Raw genomic sequence first — 14,085 nt, forward strand, 5'->3', positions numbered from 1 at the left:
GGGAGTGGAGCATTTATTAATGGCTCCATTCAGGGCAGCCCCAGCTGAGAAGGAGAATGGGCAAGAAAGAGCTGTTAATTACCGTTTGTTCCTGCAAGCCATTCCCTACCCTCATCCCAGGATGTTCAGAAAACGTAATTTTAAGGACCTACTGTGTGGAAAATTAAAGGAGAGAGACATAGCCTCACCTCAAGAGGCTGACAATCTAGTGGGGAGGGCAAGACAGGAAAGGTCAAATAACAATGTAAGGCTGTAGTATGAGAAAGCTGCTGAGATGCAAATGATTTTGAATAATTCCAATGTTCAATGGTGATTAATTGGCTCCTTTAGCGATTCGTATAAGCAAGTGAATTTAAAGAAAAGTGAGACCATTGGCAGCATAGTCAGTGAACACTTACGGATGAGCAGGGACCTTGGGTCCAGGGAGATGGGGCTGGAGAATGGAAGGCAGGTAGGCAGTGAAATGTCCATTCAGGGCACAGTGAGCAGAGCAAGTCTGCTTGTGATTTGTTTTGAGATTTCTAATAAAGGATGAACTTGGGGAACCAAGTATCTTTCTGAACAAGATGAAAGATGAAGTTGCCCAGGCAGTTTGGTAGTTTGGGTGTTAGTTCTCCTTGTGAGAAACCTCTGAAATCGTTTAGTTCTTGACTCCAGTCCTCCTCATGAAGGTCTGGCTGCCCTAGAGGGTGAGGCCCAAGCTTGTACCGTGTAGCACAATTTCTGATCTGGGCCCCAGAAGCTGCGAGGAGGACCTCAGTCCTTGGTGGCAACGGAGGTCATTCGATTGTTCAGAGGAAAGAATACTAAGCAGCTGCTGGCTTTCAAATTGAGCCACTAGATCTACCTGGGATGCAGCTGTATCAGCATCTGCTTTTGAGGCCCTAGTCTTGGGACGCACAAACGGCCTTCTGAGCGGGAAGGAGGTCGGAAACTGAGAGGCGTGATGTGGAAGAGGAAGAAGCAGAAATCAGACCCTCCTCCTTTGCATAAGCTTCCTCTTTTCCTGACTCTTCCAAGAAAACTTTCAGAGTAAACGAGGCCAGGAGGGGCATTCCCTCAGAGGTCACTACAGTTTGGACTAATCGCTTACTCCACTGAGGGTGTTGTTCCATTTGTAGATGCCTCTAAGTGAGATTAACAAAGTTATCAGACCCCTGCGGTTGTTCAGTATTTTTTAATGTCTTGGGTATTATTATCCAGTGCCTAATATTTCTACCAGTAGCCCTGGATTGCAGGTAAAAATAACATCTTCCGTGGTTTCATGTCAAAAGACAGTTGGTTTTCCATGACGTTCCGTTTTCTTGAAGTAACACATCTGCCCCATGTAGTTAACCTTGCTTAAAATAGATAATAGTATGCCAGATTTCAAATAAGTAGAAACAGTTTCTGATAGGTGTCGCTAGCACCCTTAATCTAGTCTCGGTAAGGGTAAAATTTTGAGATCTGCAGGTAAAGTACGCGTGTGTATGTGTGCGTATACGTTCTTTCTGAAAAAGCGTGATTGCCATCTTTTAAAGAAATGCTTCCCTTTTTAAAGGCATATAACCTGAGGTCCACTTTACAAATGAATGACATTAAAAAACTTCAGATTACACATATGTGATATCCATATGTGCCCCCAGTGGTCTCCATGTCTGTCGTGCTATGTGTTCAGGTGTTTGATTTATTCTCAGACCATGTCTCTCTTCAGGAGTTAAAATTTTGCTTGAATTTGGTAGTCTTAGAGCCCCTGGTAGTGAAGAGCTATAAAAGTAACTCCGTATTGCTGCTGGTGATCAGGCAAGAAGCATTTAGTGAGAATTTAGCATGTGCCGAATCCCAGGATGAGCTGTGGGAAGGCAGTGCTGATAAGACACAGGGCCCGACCTCAGGGTGCAACAACTTAGCGGGGAGACTGATGGGCGGGGAGCAATTGCAGTGCTGTGGGAGCCCTGAGGAGGTGCACCTGGCTGGACTGAGAGCTTGAGGAAGGCTTCCAGAGGAGGGGAGTGCTGAGTACTACCTATGTGATGGCGAGCAGGGCAGGAAGAGGGGAAGCCTGGGGACAGGTGCAAGAGAGTGACTGAGAAACCTCCAAATCTTCTGTCTGAATCTTTGTTGGTGAGATTCTTTTGACATCTGTGTTTTTTAATAGTGTCACACAACCTGTTCATACAATGACTTCCAAATAAATAGTCCCTTATTCCCCTTTAAGGCTTTCAGCAGGGAGTTGACATAATCACATCTGCACTGCAACATCAAGAGGTATCTCTGCCTAAATAAAGTAGGTGCCACACAAAGAAAATGTTATCTCTCTAGTTCTTGCCGTCTCTAACCTTGAAATCTCTGACAGAGATTTGTGTGGGACATGTTTTGACAGAACATCCAGACCAAGGTATTCACTTATGTAACATATGTGCAGGCATTATATAGATACTATATATACAGTACACTCTTGGACCAGGGCAACCTAGGTCCCTACGCTGGACCCTGCACTTTAGAGGGCCGTGTTCCAGTCCTCCTTTGGGTGGCCCTCACCATAAGAGCAGGATTTTGATTTCAGGCTTCCAAAGATATGTAACCACCCACTGCCCACATCCCCACTCCTGCTCAGGATTCCTGGGACCCTGGAATTCCTTACTTAATTGCCTAAGTCTGTGCAGGCCTTTTTCCCATCTGTCCTCCTGGAGACCAATCATGTCACAAGTGTATACCCCTAGGGCCAAGAGAAGGCTAAAGGGTAGCTGTCAAAAGAATCTGGAGGTGTGGGTTGGGATTTCAACTCTAATGCCTGGGAGACCTCCAGGAGACTCCTGGTAACGCAGGACCCAGAGCTAAGAGGAGGAACCATGGACCAGTGCTCTAAACCCAGGCTTCTCAAACATTGGAGATGTCTGTCCATATGTAGCATTTTAGGAGAAGAAAGTACATGTACTTGGATTAAAGAACAAGGAGAAAAATTACAGGAGTTTGAAGGAAAGCATTTTTTAAAACATAAATTCTACTTTATTATAACATAGCCTATACCTAATTTTCTATAAAAAGCAATAATTTTTAGTAAGAGTAAGGACAGAGTTGTCTCCATTTAAATGCCTATCTCTTAACTATGTAATGTCTTTGTTTACGGATGGATCCCAGCTTGATCAGGTTCCAGGAGAGTCAAGTATTGATTATGCTTAAATGTATAATTTGCATAATCACAAGTAGAGAAATCCAGGAAGGAAAGCTGTTCGTAAGAGAAACAAGAGCTTTGTCATTTCACTTTTGGAAAGTTTGCCCTTTAAATCTCAAGCACTCGGGGGGTAGTTTCAGAGGTCAGAAGCACAAGCAACTCTGGGCTGGTTCCATGACACATATATGTGGCGTAAGGGTTTTCAGCTATTCTTGCCCAGGCATGGAATCTTGGGCTTGCCAGGGATGTACACACTTTCTTCCCAAGCAACCTGTGGTTCCCTTGATCTTCAGCTATAGAGGCAGGAAGGATTCCAGGCCATGTCTTCAGCAGCCCCTGGAGCTGGAATGAGTTGGCCCAGGCTGCCCTGGTGCAGGATAGGTTAGGCGAGAAGAGCTCAGGCCTAGCTCCCCGCTGCAGGGAGAGGTAGGCCTGCCACTCCCTGCTGGAGCGGCAGACTTAACTTACTCAGCGCAGCCTGCAGAGACGGCAGCTGTTTCCTCATCCATAGCGAGCCAACCCCAGACAGGCAGTGTGGCCCCTAACACAGATGAAGTAGGAAACCAAGAGTCCCAGTGGTTCCTTGGCATGCTATCAAATGACCCCCAAAACTCTCTTTATCTGAATTGAGCCTCATCTTAGCCCCAGTCTGAGAGGCAAGTTTCTTTGCCTTGGGGATTAGCAATGTGAATGAGAGAATCACGGGTTTACAGTATATCTGCTGATTCTCCATTTTTGCCCTTAAGGAAATACAGGAATGCAGATTCCTGGATAGGTATTAGCCTTATTAAATCAGAATCTCAGGGGGCAAGGCCCCAGCACCTGCATTTATAAGCCACCAGATGATTTTTATGCACATTTAAGTTTGAGAAAATTAATAGACACTATTTCCAGAACACCTGTTCATGATTGGCTGATCATATTCTAGTAACAACAGTAGTAATGCTGGCACTGATGTAGTGCTGAGTGCCAGGCAGTAGTCTAAACACTCTACATAAAGTAACTCATTCATTTCCACACCTACCTGGTGAGGTAGGAACTACTGTTATCCCCATTTTACAGAGGAAGAAACTGAAGAGCTTATTAAAAATACAGGATCCTAGGCCCAGCCACAGAGAATCTGATTCAGAACCTCCAGAACAGGGCCTAGTGATCTCTATTTAGCACATTCCCAGGTATCGTCTTAGGTATTGTGACTGAACGAGAATTCTTACGGGCTTATTCAAACATTTCAATGTCTCCTTTTCTAGGAGCCTAGGGATTGACAGAGTAGACAAGGTCCATGCCTTATGGGAGCTAAGCATAGCCGGGGAGTTAAATGCATATAAGAATCCGGGAGCATGGTGCCATCATAAACAGGATGAGCACCACTTGCTATGCTCATAGCAATTATCTTTTGGGAAGAAAATAATAAAGAACTAAAACCTTTGTAGAAAGCATCAGTCCACATAATACCGTATGTGTCTAAGGCCATTTACAAGGTGACTGCTTCCAACAGTTCAAGGAAATTATGTCCGGGGAAAAAAGAGTCCAAGGATTTTATGTCCAAGGAACATCCTTATCCATCAGTTCAGAGATGCCTGATTATTTGAAACCGACGTGTACAAATAGATTGTGTATCTACAGGAACTACAGTGAACTGTGGGCAGTCTGGCAAAAGCTAAAAAAGGAGAGACGGCTGGTGGCTGAGCGTAACATAGGAAATAAGGCAAATCCATGTACTGTTTACGCTTACAGCGTACAGTGTTTCTGTGCACCTGAAATTTTATAGCAGTAATATAATGATGTTCTCCCTTAGAATAGAATTGAGTCAGTCGCCTAAGGAAATGCTTTAGGTAAAGAAGTGTCCCTTATTCCTAAATACTGAAATATTTGTCATCTCCAGGGACCAGACCTGTAGTTGAGTATGATGGTACAGCTTTTCAGTACTTTTTCATTTGGATTTCTTCATACTACAGTAATAACATTTATTTAACCATTTTATATCCCCACCCAGCTGGAAGGACATCAGCCTTGTTTTATTTCATTTTTGTAGTACTCAGCAACTATTGTTGAACTGTCAAAGGGTTTTCATAAAAAGCTAGAAGAAAATTTTTGAAATGTTAACAGTTGTTATCTTTACATGGTGAGAAGATGAATAATTGTTTACACCCTATGCTTTGGCATTTTCTAAATGCTATACAATTACTATGGATTTCTTTGAAATGAATAAAAAATTTTAAAACAAATGCTTTCATATTTAATATCTGATTTCACCTCAACATGTCTCATAAGGCAATTAGGTGAGGAATATTCATAGCCCCAATTTGGAGGCAAGGATGCTAAGAATTAAAGGAATTAGCTAACTTCTGGAATGATCCACCGCTGTAATGATAGAGTTCAGACCACAATCTAAACTGTTGACTTCTGACCCCAGGATTTTATAGTTAGACCTCGCTGGGCTCCCTGTTGATACAAGCCTATGTTTACAACTAATGAGGCCAGTTCGGGGTGATAGTCAAAATATTTAGCAACTGGTCCAATAAAAGCACCAGCCAACCAGGTTTGCCAACCAGGTTTGGTGCTGCCTGGTCAGGAGAGACAGAGGCCAGGCCAGTGCCCACCAGCTGAGAGTGCACTCGCCTGCACTTGACTAAACTTTCTGAATGGTGCTTTAGGTGTCTCTTTTTTCTCTTAATAACTGCATTATTAAAAACAATTTATGTAAGGCTTGGGCACAATAATCAGTAACCATGAGAAACAACACACAAAGTTTTCCTGGGTCCACGTTTCTTCCAAACTGCAAACTTGCCTGAGGCCTGGTGCGTTGCAGTCACTCAAACTTAACTGCAGGATGTTGGTGAGAGGGCACAGATGATCCACTTTGACAAAATACGAGTTTTGTTTTCAATATTTTAATTCAGAAATTGTCTCCCATTGTCTTTGGTGGACTGACAGATATATTTGAAGGGGATTTCATAAAAAAATACTATTTTTCTCACAACTTGATCTGAATTGTTATAATTAATGGCCTAAAAATATTTGTAGGGAAGACACCTCTTTTGAAGAGTATCCATTTCAAGGATTAGCAACTCATCCTGTAAATATTCAGTGATTTCTTATCAAAATCTGGAATGTACAAGTGGCAAGTACTCCCCACCCAAAAAACCTCCCCCAGAACTGTAGATGTCTCCTTATTCTAATATCACTGTATGGGGCCAAAATAGTGGAGGCAGTTTCATACCCATGTGGTAATTGGGCACGAAAACCATGACTCTGTTCTGGCAAGAAACACTGTCAATCTCAGTAATGGAAATAATCTTGGACAGTGAAATAATTGACTATATACAGTGTAAAATACCCTCAAACTATTTGCAGATTTCATCAAAAGACCAAATGTTTTTTACTTAAGACCAGGAACATGGCAGGAAAGGAAATTAGAGGAAGGAAGCATCCGTCCCTTTTTCAGTCTCTGTAATTTCTATAAAGATTTGCACTTTGATTATGCTTAGTAGCACCATATGCTGGAGTGGGACTCAAGATCAAAGGTCCCAGCCGCAGCACTGGAGCCTGGCTGTGGGCAGGATCAAACATTTCTGTTGGTAGAACGCTAATGTATCTGTAAGGACACCCCTCCAGCTTCTACGCATCCCTATTTAATTTCCAAAATGTAATTGGTATACCTCAAACTTGAATGCTTTTTTATTGTTTGCTGTGATACATTGTAGGTTGAAAAAAAAGTGGTTGTTACCATTTAAAGATATTTAGAACTAAAGAATTTTCAAAAGCTTAATGTTAATTGTCAAGATTTATAGTATATATGACTAAAAATTGGGGGGAGTGAGGGATGGCTGAACACTGCTTTGCTTTGGTTGATGAGAGAACAGTTTTTTTTTTCATTCTACTTTTCTCTGCAATCAAAATTTTCTGCGATGAACATTTTTTTAACATAAATTTATTCATTTATTTTTTGGCTGCGTTGGGTCTTCATTGCTGCGCATGGGCTTTCTCTAGTTGCAGCGAGCAGGGGCTACTCTTCGTTGCGGTGCACGGGCTTCTCATTGTGGTGGCTTCTCTTGTTGTGGAGCACAGGCTCTAGGCGCACGGTCTTCAGTAGTTGTGGCTCTCGGGCTCTACAGCAAAGGCTCAGTAGTTGTGGCGCACGGGCTTAGTTGCTGCGTGGTACATGGGATCTTCCTGGACCAGGGCTCGAACCCATGTTCCCTGCATTGGCGGGTGGATTCTTAACCACTGTGCCACCAGGGAAGTCCCTGAACATTTATTTTTGCAGTTAAAAATCTTTGGTAAAAAAGTACATGATACCATATTTACTCTTGCTTTCTCCATTGCCCTGCCATGTCTTCCTTCCCTTGTTACAAATTGTTTTTCTTATAAACCTTTTTAAAAAATCAGTCTTAATAATGTCAATCATCTTGGATGCAGTCAAACAATTTACTGTATGCAGTGTAAAAACCCCAAAAGCATTTGCAGTTGTCATCAAAAAGCCAAACATTTGTCATAAACTGCCCATGCGATGTGTATGGGGTAATCAGAAGATGGAATCCACTTGCTGGGTCTCTGACCTTGAACCGTGTCACAGTCTCTCTGATCAGTGGTTCATTTTCTCATGTATAAAAAGGGACAAATAATACTTGCCCAATATATGAGTTTTGGGAAATATACATGAAAGCTCTTAAAAACTATAAGTGTTAGGAAAATAGGATTGTTGCTAACATTTCAACTTCCTGTGTGCCTTCTCACTGAGAATCTGACGTCCTCCAGGGCAAGACCAAGTCTTATGCACAGCTTTTTGTCATCCTCTGTAACACACAACAATATCTTTCTTAAATTGTAGGTCTTTAATAAATGTTAGGCTGAGCAGAAAGGCAAAGAGGAGGAAGGCACATTCTCAGGTGACTGTTTCTTCTCCCTTTCCTTGTAGGTTCTGTTTCCATCTTTTCATTGTTCCTTTGCTCTACTCCAGGCTGCTCAGGCCCAGGGCACAATGTCTTCAGCACACAGGTTCTCTCCAGAGAGCTCTACAAACAGGCCTAGATTCTGAGCCAGCTCTGTGATCATTTAGTTCACCAAGTGAATCATTTGGCCTCTCTGGGCATTGTGCTCTATGAAATGGCTATAATACATCGTCGTTTGCCCGGAGGGTTCTTATCACCAGTAACGGCCCTTGTGAAGTTAAAAAATTATAAGGGCAAAAAGGAGGAGCTTCTGTGGTCAGGATGGGTCATATACCAGGTCTTGGTCTTGGATAGTCACAGTGTACAAGAGCATGTTCAAGGCTTGGAAAAAAAATCCTGCAGAAAACAAAAGAAAAAAGAAATGGGAGGTGGCAGGTAGGACCGTGAATCTAGTCTGAGACACACTGAATTAAAATGATCACTAAGATCCCTTCCAGCTTTAAACATTAAAGAATCTATTGCATTTCTTCCGTGGAACATTATTCAATATCAACTAGAGTTTGTTAATGATAAAGTTCTTCAAATGTGGTGTTTCATTTGTGCTTGACTGATCTCAACAACTCACAGTATCCGATTGGTTTAATATCAATTCACAATGAGCAGAATGATATATACTGAAGTTGTCTCCAGTCTCTCATCCTCCTGGAAAACTTGTTTTCTTTGCCCCCAAGTTGTCAAACTAGCAAATTATTAGACTTCTAACAGGTTAGAATCCCATAGTGGTAAGTGCCATTCGTCGTATTGATGATTCTGGGCTAAGTAATTGTTGATGCTTCAAAATTATTATTTAGCCACTGTACTGGCACTGGTGGGGTGTTTCCTGGGAACCCAGCCATTTGGGGAAAACTCCCAATAGTGAAACCCTCAGTGTAATTACTCTAGTCTCCTGTGGGTGTAAGAACCCTTGATAATCAGTGCATGACTCTCATGATTTTTAGAGGTGATAGATTATAAGTACCAGCTTAACTAATCCAGAGTGATTTTCCATCCGAGACAGGTGGCTACAAACACCTGCCAGAAAAATAAACAAAAATGACTAGCATTTACAGAGTGTTTGTCATGTGCCAGGCACGGTTCTAAGCCCTTCACAGGTTTTAAATCACTTAATCCTTCAGTAACACCATGAGGAAAGTACAGTTATTAGCTTCATTTTATAGATAATGCAATGGAAGCAAGAAGAGGTTAAAAAACTGGCACAAGGTCACACAGCTAGTAAGTGACAGAGCTGAGACTTGAACTCACATTTTATGAAAATTGTCATTCACACTTTTCACATGAATCTTTGATCACAGTGTCCTTGTCATCACTAGAGTCATTTTTCAGATACATAGCATTTTCCAGAATGTCATCTGCCATTTCATGCACGTTGTTTGAACTATAGGATTTTTTAATATGCTTCTGTCAGTGGAAATTTTCCAAGCCACCAATACTTATTCACATACAATTAGGTCACATGTTTTCTTTATTCCTGCTATAGGTATATAGCCATGATCTCCAAAATCCTACCACTTAATGATATTGTTTCCTCCCCCATCACTATACTTATTTTTCAATGAAGAATAGCCTTTTGTTATTACAGAAGCAGCATATATGCATTGTAGAAAACCAGAAAATACAGAGAGCAACAATAAGAAGATAAATATCATGTTCCCACTGTGGTAGGCTGGATAATGGCCCTTCAAAGGTATCTATGTCCTGATCCCCAGAACTTGTGAACATGTTAAGTTACATGGCAAAGGGGAAGAAAGGTTGCAGGTGGAATTAAGGTTGCTAATCAGCTGACCTTGAGATGGGAGAGTATCCTGGATTATCTTCATGGAACCCGATTATCACGAAGGTCCTAAAAAGTGGAAGAGGGATGCAGAAGAGAAGTTCAGGGCGATCAATACGAGAAGAACTTGACCTGCTGTTGCTGGCTTTGAAGATGAAGGAAGGACCATGAGCCAGGGAATGTGGGCAGCCTCTAGAACCTGGAAAAAGCAAGGAAATGGATTCTCCCCTAGAGCCTCCAGAAAGGAATGCAGCCCTGCCAACACCTTGATTTGGCTCAGTGATACCATGTTAGACTTCTAACTTACAGAAGAAGTTTAATCCACCAAATTTTTGGTAATTTGTGTGCAACAATAGAAAACTAATACACCCACCAACCAGAAACTGTTAAGTGTTAATATTTTATTATATATATTTCTAGATCATTTTATACACACATATGTATTTTTTTAACTAAAACAAGATCATGATGCTGTAAAGAGTTTGTTTTCCTTTAATAATAATCTTTCTCTTTCCCTGTCAATAAATTTTCATAGCATCTAATACTGCAATCATATTGAAATTACCCTAATTGTTCCCCAGCTATTCCCCCAAAGCTGGTTTGTCCAAATCAGGATTTAGGTCTGGGCCATGCATTTTTAATGGTTTTATGTCCCTTAGGTATTTTTAATCTAAAACAGTCCATTTTTTCATCTACTAATTTTCCTTCTCAATGTTTGTCTGATTGCTTCCTCATGTGGTCACTTAGCTTGCTCCTCTGTCCCCTGTATTTCCTATAAATTGGAAGTTACATCAAAGAGCTTGGTCAATTCACGTTAATAAAATTTTGTCTAGAATACATTTTGGGTGCTGTTGTGTGTTTCATATGGCACTCCATCAGGAGGTACATGCCATCTGGTTTCCACCATTAGATACTGAAACTCAGACTGTCCTCTGGTTATGGGGTGGCAGCCCGAGCTTGCTGCTCTAGAGGGATGTATTCCCCTGTAACCAGAAAGTATTCTGTGTGGATTTACTTTAATACCATACAGATGTGCAGTTTCCCCTCAACTATGCACCTACTGGCCAGCTCCATCTGACAGCCCTTGCCTGAATTACTGTTCATTAGAAATCACAAAATGGTGATTTTTCTAATGTTATCATTTTTTTCTATATTAATTAGCTGCCATTTCTTAGTGAAGAGACTCTTTCCCTAATCAAGTAGATCTGTCTGGTTACCCTGACAAACATTTTGGACTGGGGAAGTATTTTGGACTGCTTCTTCCTTTAGTCATCAGTTCTCAAAGGGAGGAATTTAACAACAACCTCAATGATGACAACTAATTTTTTTCTGCCTTTCTCTTTTCGAGTATCATTATGAGCTCACAGACTTTCACAAAATCAGGGTATTTCTTTCTATAATTCTTCTGTGTGATCATGTTACCAATTTGATATATGTTTAGGTTTTTCAATTCTAGGATTTTTTTTAGTTGTAATTTTTTAACAGGTAATGCATTTATATAATTCAATATCAAAATTATATGGAAAAATATTCACAAAGAATTCTTATTTCTACCCCTGCTCCCTTCCCTCCTACATAACAATATTTTTAGTTTCTTATTTATATGTCCAGTGTAGTGGGGTTTTTTTGCATATGTGTGTGTGTGTGAGTGTGTGTGTGTGTGTGTGTGTGTGTGTGTGGTGTAGATATATAGCCTTACTTTAACCCCTCTCCAATTCGTATATATACCCCTTGCTTTTTTTCTTCCACTTAATGGTATATTTTGGAGATCTCTCTGTTTCAGTACACAGAAGCCTTTCTCATTCTCTTTAGAACTTCTTAGAACTCCATTGTGTGATGTCCTGCATTTTATTCAACCAGTTGCCTGTTATTGAACCCTTGCATTCTTTCTAACCTTATATTATTGCAAAAAAATGCTTCAGTGAATAAACGTGTACATTTATTATCTTGTACTTGAGCAGATATAAAGGTAAATAGATTCCTAGACTTTGCATTGCTGGGTCAAAGGGTTATTATATCAGTAATTCTCTTTTGTGTTTCTAGATTATCCTGCAAGGACTCAATACTTTTAACTACTATGCTAAATTGCTTCTTGAAGGTCTTGGTGTCATCACACAGATGAGTGCATTAAAAAAAAAAATGGAGCCTTAAAATAAAAAAATATTAACAACACTAAGGTGAGACCATGTAGCAACTATCTATAGAGCTCTTGTACAATGCTGGGGGGAGCATAAAATGATACAATCGTTCTAGGGGACTGTTTGGCAAATTCTTTATTAAGTTAAACATGCATCTATCCCATAGCCAAGAAATACCACCTCTAGGTATTTACCCGAGAGAAATGAAAACATGTTTCTGAAAAAGAATTTAAGAAGAATATTCAGAGTAGCCTTATTTCTAATAACCCTAAACTGGAAACAACTCAAATGTCCATTAACAGTAAATGGATAAACAAATTGTGGTATATCTATAGAATGTCACTCAACCATAAAAAGGAATGACATGTATTGATACATTAGTAATGTGGATAAATCCCAAAATAATTATGCTGAGTAAAAGAAGCCAGACCAAAAAAGTACTGTGGGTTCCATTTATATGAAGTTCTAAAACAGATAATGCTAATTTATGGTGATTGAAATCAGAATGGTGGTGGCCTCTGTGAGTGTTAGGAATTGGCTAGATAGGATCAAGATACTAGGGAACTTTCTGGGGTGATGGCAGTGTTCTATATTTTGATTAAGGTTGATTACGTGAGTGTATACAATGATCAACAGTCATAACTGAATGCTTAATATCTTTGTAGTCATTTCATTGTATCATGTAAATTATGCCTTCAATTTTTAAAAATTTGGTCCTCAGCAAGACTCTTTAAGAAGTGACATAGCCTTCTTCCCTCATCACCCCAACCCTGTCTCCTCTCTTGTTCTGGATCTCTTAATACTCTTTACCTCTCTGACCCAGTCTTACATTTGACTAGCTTTTACTTTTATAGGCCCAAGTCTTAACTCCCCGAGTAGGTTGTAAGTATCCTAAAACAGAGTTAGGATCATGCCACCTCAATACCCTTTACAACAATGGTTGTTAACCTAGGCTGCATATTATTAGAATCACCTGGTGTCTTAGCTCAGCCTGCCATAACAAAATACCAGGGGCTGTGTGGCATAAACAACAGAGATTTATTTTCTCACAGTTCTGGAGGCTGGAAGTTCAAGATCAGAATGCCAGCATAGTCAGGTTCTGGTGTGGCCTCTCTTCCTGGCTTTCAGATGACTGCCTTCTCACTGTGTCTCACATGGCAGAGAGGGAGAGCAAGCTCTCTGGTGTCTCCTCTTATAAGGACACTAATGCCACCATGAAGGCCCCACCTCATCACTTCATCCAAACCCAATTACCTCCCAAGGGCCCCATCTCCAAATACTATCACATTGGGGGTTACAGCTTCAACATATGAATTTGAGGGGGCCACATTCAGTGCATAGCACTTGGGAACATTAAAAAAAAAATTAGCAGTGCTTGAATCTCATGCCCAGAGATCCTGATTCTCTTGATCTGAAGTGGGACCTGGACATCTGTATTTCTTTTAGATTCCCCCATAACATGCAGCTAGGGTTGAGGACTACTCTATACCTTCCTGTTCAAGGTGAGGTCTGTGGACCAACAACATCAGCTTGTTAGAAATGCAGAATCTCTGGTCCCATCCCAGACTGGTGAACCCAAATTTGTATGGTAACAAAATCCCCAGCTGATTCCTTCGCACCATAAAATTTGAAAAATGCTGGTTTATGGCATCTTGCATAGACTCTCATATAAGAATGCTTCATCAGTCAATTCCTGTTTAAATCCAAATAGATGAACATTTTCTTCAGCAAACCAAATTTCAGCTTTTTTTCATCTTGGAAGCCTGACAGGGTGCAGATCTTGCCTACAAATAATTGCACCTTAGTGTGAAGCTTTTACATATTGCCTGTATATCACTGTCTATTAACAAAAAAGCAGCAAATAGACCCAATGTTAAAAACAAAATCCCAATGTTTTTGAAAATATTTATACTACCATCCCAGCAATTCTATCACAATGAATGATTACTTCCTTAGCTTCAGGTGAGCTTTAAAATTGACAATGAAACAGAATAAGGTACTTCTACTCCAACTGAAAGAGAAGTGGCATTTAGCACAGAGTCTGAATACTGTGTAACTAATAAATAA

Source organism: Eschrichtius robustus, chromosome 8 (assembly GCF_028021215.1).
Source record: "Eschrichtius robustus isolate mEscRob2 chromosome 8, mEscRob2.pri, whole genome shotgun sequence".
Taxonomy (NCBI): Eukaryota; Metazoa; Chordata; class Mammalia; order Artiodactyla; family Eschrichtiidae; genus Eschrichtius; species Eschrichtius robustus.